This window comes from Gigantopelta aegis, chromosome 9 (genome assembly GCF_016097555.1).
Source record: "Gigantopelta aegis isolate Gae_Host chromosome 9, Gae_host_genome, whole genome shotgun sequence".
NCBI classification, from domain to species: Eukaryota; Metazoa; Mollusca; class Gastropoda; order Neomphalida; family Peltospiridae; genus Gigantopelta; species Gigantopelta aegis.
This window is the reverse complement of record NC_054707.1, coordinates 1,258,799-1,268,610: the sequence shown is the minus strand read 5'-3', so window position 1 is coordinate 1,268,610 and position 9,812 is coordinate 1,258,799.

Sequence of the window (9,812 nt, the reverse complement as noted above, 5' to 3'; positions counted from 1 at the left end):
GACATCACCACGGGGCCCGTAGCACGTGCTATTAGGATAAACCGGCTCTGAATGTAAGTATACCATGCTTGTAAGTACTGACCTAGTAATACCATTACACTGTGATAACCATAGATGGCACGAGGTCCAATATTCATTAGTATAGGGTTACATGTTTGTGCAGACATTAAAAATAACGTATCGTACAGTAACGTGTTCCGGATGATTTCCAACTGTAATAAGAAAGTAAGAAAACTGCGTGTCTGTTGCGAAAATGCAGTAAAATGACATTTCAAACAGGTAAGTAATGATATAAATGATTATTCAATTGAATATTTATCCGTTTTTACTAATCCTAAATTTCCGCTTCGAAAAATAGCCATCAAATAATAATAAAATCGGACTAACTTTAGTGTGGGAGCCAAGTGAGATTTAATGTTGCGAGAGTTCCAAAAGGTCTGAGGTGGTTGTGGTGTAGAGGGACCCCAACTGACCACAGAAACCCAATTCTCAAATAAATCTAGTGCGGGAGTAAATAGGGGGCGCTACTGAAATTACCCCCCAAAATGAGATTTAATTGTTGTGTAAGTTCCATCCAAAATTCCTTTGCTACTTGGTTAGAGGACATCTCACTGAGCCCAAATTCACTACTTAAGAAAAAATATTTTGCGGGAAAGGTTACTTAAGAAAGACTCTAATTAGTGGTAATTAGGAATTTAATTGTGGTGAAAGTTCCATCTTTGGAACCAAATTTTACATGTAGAGTATACTCACCCGATTCAGAATTACCAATTTAAGAAAAATTGGTTGCGTTCTAAGTGCACTTAAGAAGAGGTCAAATGCTAATTAGTGATTTAACTGTGGTGAAAGTTTTATCCAAAATTCCTTTGCTATTTGGTAGAGAACTTCTCACTGAGCCCAAAACCACTACTTAAGCAAAAATATTGGACCTACACCCCCACCCCCCACCACCCCGAGCGTTATTAATATCTGAATGACCCCTTATTATGAGGCGACGGTGAACTTGTGATTGCAAACGGACTGAGCCATTAAATATTCTTAAATATAGCAATAAGGTCACTGACAGTCTATGAATATTACCCAGTTAGAAAATGTTAGATGGGTGTGGTTGTAGCCGATATCCGTCATGTGGAAAAATGGCATGTCTCTGGTTTGCAGGAACTGAATTAAATATATTTTAACTGCTAGTGTAGGGGCATATGTAATTCTGTGGGACTTGAATGTTAATTTTTGGAACCATCCATGATTGTAATTGTAATAGTATGTAGATTACAAAACAAAAATATGGTTCCATTTTTTCTAATGAAGGTCAAGGTAATTTTGACGTTGTTCAAGGTCAGTACCCAAAATCGACTTATAGCATCAATGTGAGAGGTGTTTTTCTTTGGAACATGGACATTTAGTATATCAGTGGATAGCTTGTGGTGAGTATTGTACAGATAAGTCAATATTATGTATGAAAAAAAAAGAGAAGTTTTGTTTAACGACACCACTGGAGCACATTGATTAATTAATCATCGGCTGTTGGATGCCAAACATTTGGTAATTCTTACTCGTAGTCATTAGAGGAAACCCGCTACATTTTTTTGTCTAATGCAGCAATATTATGTATGAATATGGTATACAGGGTCATAAAACATCTTAATAGCCATTTTTAAGGTCTCTCTTATTTCTTCTAAAAACCTATGCGGATTTAGTTTATATTATAAAATTTATGTGTGCCTAAAGTATCTCTGTTTCTTAGGTAAATTAAGGGAATATACGACATTTTGTATTATAGTGAGCATACTATATTACCTGCCCTTAAATATTATGTGTGCATTTCAACTAAAAGGTTTCGCTCAATATTAACATCATCATCCGATTCATCACCAAAATGTGTATCTTTGATGATAGAAACATACCATTGTGCATTCTATGACATATCTTAGGAAATATTTTTGAAATAGGAACATTGGAGATTTATTCCGTGATTGTTGTGGCAGCCATTTTTCAAAATGGCCACTTTGGCTGCACATCTTGTAATTTACTGCTTAATGACAATTTCATGGGTGTTTTTTTTTTAAATAGCTAACATTAAAGAATTACATAGTTTATACTAGACTAGTATTTCAAGGGCAGCATCAGAATTAATGCCAAAAACACTGTTCATTGGAGAAGGGTTATGTCCACCGTATCTCTTTTGGGGAAAGTAACTTACATATTTAATTATGTTGCAAACATTCGCAGGATTCATATTTACATATTGCAGGCATGAACCTTGTAAGGCATATGTAAAGTTTGTTTTATTTAACGACGCCACTAGAGCACATTGATTTTTTTATCTTATCATCGGCTATTGGACGTCAAACATATGGTCATTCTGACACTTTTTTTTAGAGGAAACCCGCTGTCGCCACAAGGCTACTCTTTTACGACAGGCAACAAGGGATCTTTTATTTGCGCTTCCCACAGGCAGGATAGCACAAACCATGGCCTTTGTTGAACCAGTTATGGATCACTAGTCAGTGCAAGTGGTTTACACCTACCCAATGAGCCTTGCGGGGAACTCACTAAGGGTTTGGAGTCGGTATCTGATTTAAAAATCCCATGCCTCGACTGGGATCCGAACACAGTACCTACCAGCCTGTAGACCGATGGCCTAACCACGACGCCACCGAGGCCGGTGTTTAAGGGATATGAGTCACATGTACCAGGAATAATTTTTGAATGGTATGGTTTTTGACGAAGGTGAGATTATTTTGTGGCTATATTCCACGATAACCATCAGCCAGGGAGTACCACCCCTGAGAGGAATGTGGCCATGATTTCTCGTTTGTGACGCCGTCTCATCATTACTCAATGTGTCTGGTGAAAACGGAAGTTGGCATTCTGAATCTCAACCAAAATATTCATAATTATCCTGGACTACCATTTGTATGCCAATGACAAACATATTTTAATGTATATGTCTAATAAGTCAAAGTGAATATCACTTAATTGTGTTTCTCGGATGCCTTCATATGAAGTGGTAGCAGATCTATATTCTTGATGGTAGTGAATTAGTGGATGTCCTAGTATATATATAGGCTGAAGTTGCCTCGTCACGAGCGATATACTCCTTTCCCAAAAGCCATTGATGTGACACATCCCCATCATATACAGTGGAAGACATGTATGATTTATACTTCGTCAGTCAAGACTGCTGCAATCACAGAGTTAAATCATGAACCCCGTTCTAGTTTTGTTTTCCAGTTCTGCAGTTGGAAATAAAAATAATGCTCTTTCTCTGAGCATTTGCAAAGCAAACTTCATTTTGTATTTAAGTATTTTATCATTATTGGTTTCTTAAAACAACATAAACTAGGTGACTTTCAGTCCATTTTCAAGATTTGGCGACATTTAATGAATACAATGTTGATGTATATGCAACATTTTGGCAGGGTGCTTCACAGTGAAAACCCCAACCCAACATGATAACCATTCTCTGCTGTTGCTGTTGACCAGGAACATGAGCAGAATAATGCTTCTATGAAAGGTTGTAGTAGAGCTGGAATCATCTATGAAGATTGGCCAAAAGTTGAAATATCTCAGACACCATGAACAGAACAAATACACTCAGAAGACATTTCTGAGAGATATCAGGTTGGGACATACGGAAGATATATTTAGAGAAACCAGCAAATAGATGAGGCATTGAAGTCCAAGGCTTCGGTGATATGATGAACAGACTTATTAAGGTGGGCAATGACAGATTGTTTCAAGATGAATAATCTATTTTTTCCAATGACTTGGTGTCAGATGGATGCAGTCAGTGCTCCTAATTGTGTCCGATGTACTTTTCAATGTGGAAGATCAATTTACACCTGAATACGCGGGGGGACGGGGGCGTGGGGAGTAATGATCAAATGTACCACAAGGTGTATATGGAGCAGGTGTGATAAAAGCAGACCCTGGTTTTGAAAGAAAAAAAAAAGAACTTTATGAATGGTCTCCAATTAGTAGTCTGAAAACCCTATTTTACAGTGACAAGATGGCGCTCATCTCTCAGCAACTAACTTGCGTTATAGTCAATGCCCACATTGTACACACTAGCAGAAAGGTGTTCGCACCCCCTACTTTTGAGTTACACTGAATAGACCCTATTTGACAGTGACAAGATGGCGCTCATCTCTCAGCAACTAACTTACGCTTTAGTCAATGCCCACATTGTACACACTAGCAGAAAGGTGTTCGCACTCCCTACTTTTGAATTACACTGAATAGACCCTATTTGACAGACACTAAATATCCCTTTTTTAACAGAAAATGTGCAAACTTTGTGGTGAATTTGATCAAACATGACATCTAATATCGGTACTTCGAATATTTCACACACACACACACACACACACGCACGCGCGCGCGCGCCCTTCAAATTAATATATTCGCCCCTAACGGCAACAAAACAAATATGTATGCATGTTTTAGTGTAGTTCACATGGTTTCCTTTCTTTTAACACGCTACATGCCAATATTTTAAATACAATATATAGTGACACCTTATTTTACTTAGTGCCTTTAACAGACTGATAGTGGTGGCCTCAAAATGAACATGCTATTCATCAGAAAAACTGGAGCAATATTTGTTTTCTGAATCTGTATACAATAGTGATTATAAATATCGATGGTTACAAAAATTAATATGAAATTCCCACGGGACCTATTTTAGCTACATATGCCCCCCTACTCTATGCTGTGGACATTTTAGATGAGGGGGAATACATGCAGATTAGCAAAAGTAACTTTTCTGGAATTGAGTGTAATCCACAACAAAACCTTCAGGTCAGTCAGTTAAAGCAGTCCTGAGTTATCCATTGGAAACCAAATTCAATATGGCTGACATGTAGTGGCCATCTTTTGTGAGTGGTGGCACTATTGAAATCGCAATCCTTCTAGTTGAAAGCTATCAACCAAAATGTTTTAAGGCTGATGGGTCAGCATTCTTGAGTTATCCACAGGAAACCATATTCAATATGACTGGCAATAGTGGCCATCTTCGATAAGCGGCGGTTCCGGTTATTGAAAGCAAAGCTGTCTAGATAAGATCAATCCATCATTAGAAAGATCAGGTTGATCGGTCAAAGGCCTAGTGCAAAAATGGCTAATGACCTATATACACTTGCATGTTTTTTTAACTAATGCGTATTATATTGACATCAGCATGCCATACGACATGCTTCGTAATGCAGTTACAATATGATGAAATTACCTCATTATCTTATCTTTTCACAATATTTGTTTTCTTAAATTGGTAATTCTGAATCGGGTAAGCATACTCTAAATTTAACATTTGGTTCCAAGGATGGAACTTTCACAACAGTTAAATCCCTAATTAGCACTAATTAACATTTGACCTCTTCTTATGTGCACTTACCCGCAATATTTTTTCTTGAATTAGTAATTCTGAATCGGGTGAGCATACTGTACATAAAACATTTGGTTTCAAGGTTGGAACTTTCACAACAATTAAATCCCTAATTAGCACTAATTAGAGTCTTTCTTAAGTAGCCTTTCCCGCAAAATATTTGTTCTTAAGTAGTGGATTTGGGCTCAGTGAGATGTCCTCTAACAAGTAGCAAAGGAATTTTGGATGGAATTTTCACAACAATTAAATTTAATTTTGGGGGTAATTTCAGTAGCGTCCCCTATTTACTCCCGCACTAGATTTACTTAAGAATTGGGTTTATGTGGTCAGTTGGGGTCCCTCTACACCTCAACCACCTCAAACCTTTTGAAACTCTCGCAACAATTAAATCTCACTTAGCTCCCACACTACTTTGGATCGTTCACGTCTGCATTATTGACTTCCCGTTCGAAGGTCTGACGTCATCGGAAATTTTTTTAAAGGTAAAATGCACCAAAATATTTGATTTTTGATTGTCAACAAAATTAATTAACATACATTTTTTTCGTTTTACATCTGTCGGGGGCTATATTTCAGCCGTATATAGGCACTCGTATAATATTGTATTATATTCAAAATTATTGTGTCACACTGCCATAACGTTTACGGTTTGTTGAAATGGGTTAAAGGGACATTCCTGAGTTTGCTGCAATTTTTAAGATGTTATCGACCAACAGTGAATTTTTAACGATTGTAATTACATATCAAATATATTTTTCTGCATAATATATCAGTGGCTGTATACTAAACGTGTTTCTGATCGTTCTAATATTTGTACTAGGTTAAATTTCATTTTATATCCTAAAATATATTTTTTCGTACGTACGAAATTATTTGAAGACAAAAACCAGTTTGGGCTTCTTACAAATATTTAGATGACCAGAAACACATTGAATATACAGACAATGATATTCTAAACAAGAAAATATATTTAATATGTAAGTTTAATCGTAGAAATATTTTATTAGTCGGAAACATCTTACAATGCAGCAAACTCGGGAATGTCCTTTTAAACATACATACCTTTTAATTCCAAGTTTTGTCCCAAATATTTTCATTGCATTTATTGAAGGACATTTATGGAAGAATAATTTCTATTTGCCAGTTTGCAATCAACCACTATTTTGCCAAAAGCCCATTCGACTCCACATTGTGCAGACACGGCCCTGATCAGGTATTACGGTTTTGTCCTTCATATTCGTATTGTGGTTCATAATTTTTATGAATTCTTGTTCATCGACATTACTAGTATTGCTATATCAAAAAAGGTTTTAAAAATAAGAATTAAATACCTAAAATATGTAATTTTCTGGAGTAACCATGATCGTTAGTTCCGAGTTCACAGTGGTGAACGAAAACAGCTCTTTACTTTGAATAATCATTTGTTGATGACCTAGTTGTGAAACGTCTTCTAATTCACTATAACCTTTAATATCATTTTTGAATGGTTAGTAGAAAGAAAATATAAAACATCTCTTTAAGATTAGTAAAGCTTTCTTCATTATTGTTGTCAGAGCGAGTAGTAACAATGACGTATATGTTTAGCCGGACGAATAATGAACACTCTAGCCTGAAGTAGATATAGGTACACCCAGCATCATATACAGTTGATTTAAAGACGCAGACCCTAGTTTCAACCCGTCAAACTGAACGCTAAGTTTGGTTAATTTACAAACCAGTAACATATTTGGATAAAGTTACAATAGGGTAAAACAAAGAATCTGTGACGTTGAAACACATTTTAAAAACAGACTAGAGCTCAACTCCATAACGGTTACTTCTCAGACGTGCGTGCGTTATTAGATGTATGAAAATTGCATGCAACGGTACACCAGGATCACGAGAAACATTTCGATGTATGAAAATGGATAATCTAATAATAAAATCTGAATAATGTCTTATTTTGATGATTAGAAACGGCTCTATTAGTGACAAATAGACAGTAGTGTTTAACATGTTTCATTTCATTTCAACTTATTTTCGTGCTCATATCCAATTAAGGTTCAAGCACGCTGTCCTTGGCACACACCTCAGCTGTCTGGTCTGTCTGTCCACGACAGTGGGTTACTTGCTTAGTGGTTAGTGAGAGAGAAGAGATTGTAGTGGTCTTACGTTGAGTCGTTAAAACTCGCTCTGGGTTGAAGACGGTACCGGGCTGAGAACCCTGTACCTACCAGCCGTATGTCCAATGGCTTAACCACGACACCACCGAGGCCGGTAGTGCTTAAAGGGACATTCCTGAGTTTGCTGCAACTGTTAGGATGTTATCGACTAACAGAGACTTTTTAACGATTGTAATTACATATCAAATATATTTTTCTGCATAAAATATTAGTGGATGTATATTAAACGTGTTTCTGGTCGTTCTAATATTTGTACTAGGTTAAATTTCATTTTATTTCCAAAAAAATATTTTTAGTACGTACGAAATTATTTGAAGACAAAATCCAGTTTTGGCTTCTTACAAATATTAAGATGACTAGAAACATAGTGAATATACATACACTGATATTCTAAACAAGAAAATGTAGTTATATTGTAAGTTTAATCGTAGAACTATTTTATTAGTCGGAAACATCTTACAATGCAGCAAACCCAGGAATGTCCCTTTAACAAACTAGGGTATGTCACTTTAATACACATAATCAGGTCTCTCCCAGCTCGTGGTCAAACTAGCCAACTGCTAATGTCTATACAAAGTGGCTACAGCATTTAGCATATGGATAATACAACTGTTTAGCTTTTTATCTTGAGGCATTGCGAAAAATAAGTCTGGAAAACGATATGTGAGACAGACAGACAGACAGATAGTCGGGGACAAAACCTAGATCCCTCGGTTGGACCGGTAGGGGACTAAAAAAAAAACCCCACCTACAACAGCACCTTAAAAAAAGAACTTAAAACAAACACCCGATACTATTTTATCTCTCTTTTTATCATAATTAACAAAAAGTAAACGACTCTTTATAGTAAACGTTCGAATATTGTATGCACTAAATACACCGTTTTATAAAGTCGTACGGTAGGTAGTTGGTAATCTGAAATACCTTCCTGGATTGGTTCTTCCCGGGTGTTTTGATCGTGGACAAAAATGTTGATATCACACCTCTTTAAACTTGTTTTATCGTCCCAAGGGGTTTGATGATAACAAGATATTTATTTCTCATTTTTGACTAACACTGTCAATCTGTTTATCTATTACTGCGGAAACATTATCACAGAGACGATATGAAATTATGATAAACGGAGATTAAGAAAATCTAACCCAAAAAGTAGTCGTCACAACAATTTATAAAATATAACATTAAAGGGACATTCCTGAGTTTGCTGCAATTTTAAAGATGTTATCGACTAAGAGAGACTTTTTAACGATTGTAATTATATATCAAATATATTTTTCAGCATAATATATTAGTGTTTCTGATTGTTCTAATATTTGTACTAGGTTAAATTTCATTTTATTTCCTAAAATAAAATTATTTGAAGACATAATCCACTTTGAACTTGTTACAGATATTAAGACGACCACAAACACATTGAATATACAGACACTGATATTCTAAACCAGAAAATATATTTAATATGTAATTTTAATCGTAGAAATATTTTATTATTCGGAAACAGCTTACAATGCAGCAAACTCAGGAATGTCCCTTTAATTTGTAGTGGTGTGGGGTGAGGATACCCTACAAGAAGCTATCTAACAGTGTTTATCAATATTTATTCTAATCTGTTTGGGGGTTTTGTTGTTAGTATTTTTCTAAATTCTATATTGAATACTTATCCTATTCTTTAAAAAAAAAAAAAAAAAAGCCTATATTGACACTAGCGATATATAACGCTAAATGAATTTTATTATAAGCGTAAGGTGGTCTTAAGGGTGGGGGTAGTTATAATCAAAACCCTATCTCTGTTCAATGCAGAATCAAATGGGTATTTGTAAAAATAGGGATTGATTGCACGAAACTCTCCAGAAATGCTGCCACTCCCGAGGAGATCCTTTACCGAACAGTGCATCCTTCTTACACCGTCAAAAGAGAACTTCCACTCCCAGACTTTTAAACAAAAACCGACCACTAAATCAACACTAGCACTTGACAAGTCATTGGAATAAATAAAGCTGTGATGACAGTTACTCATGAATCACTGTCAACACGATGACACCAGGTGTTCGCGAAAGTTAGCATATCCTGCCCGTATCGTCCCGAGTACTGCTACACCATCACAGAAGACTATATCACAGGCGTACTGCTACACCATCACAGAAGACCCTATATCATAGGCGTACGGGCTCTCATTTTTGTAGTGGGAGCAGGCTGGCTTTTGCCCGAATTAAACAAAAATGCCCGAATCTGAATAACATTTATTCATATCTGCATTACTAGCA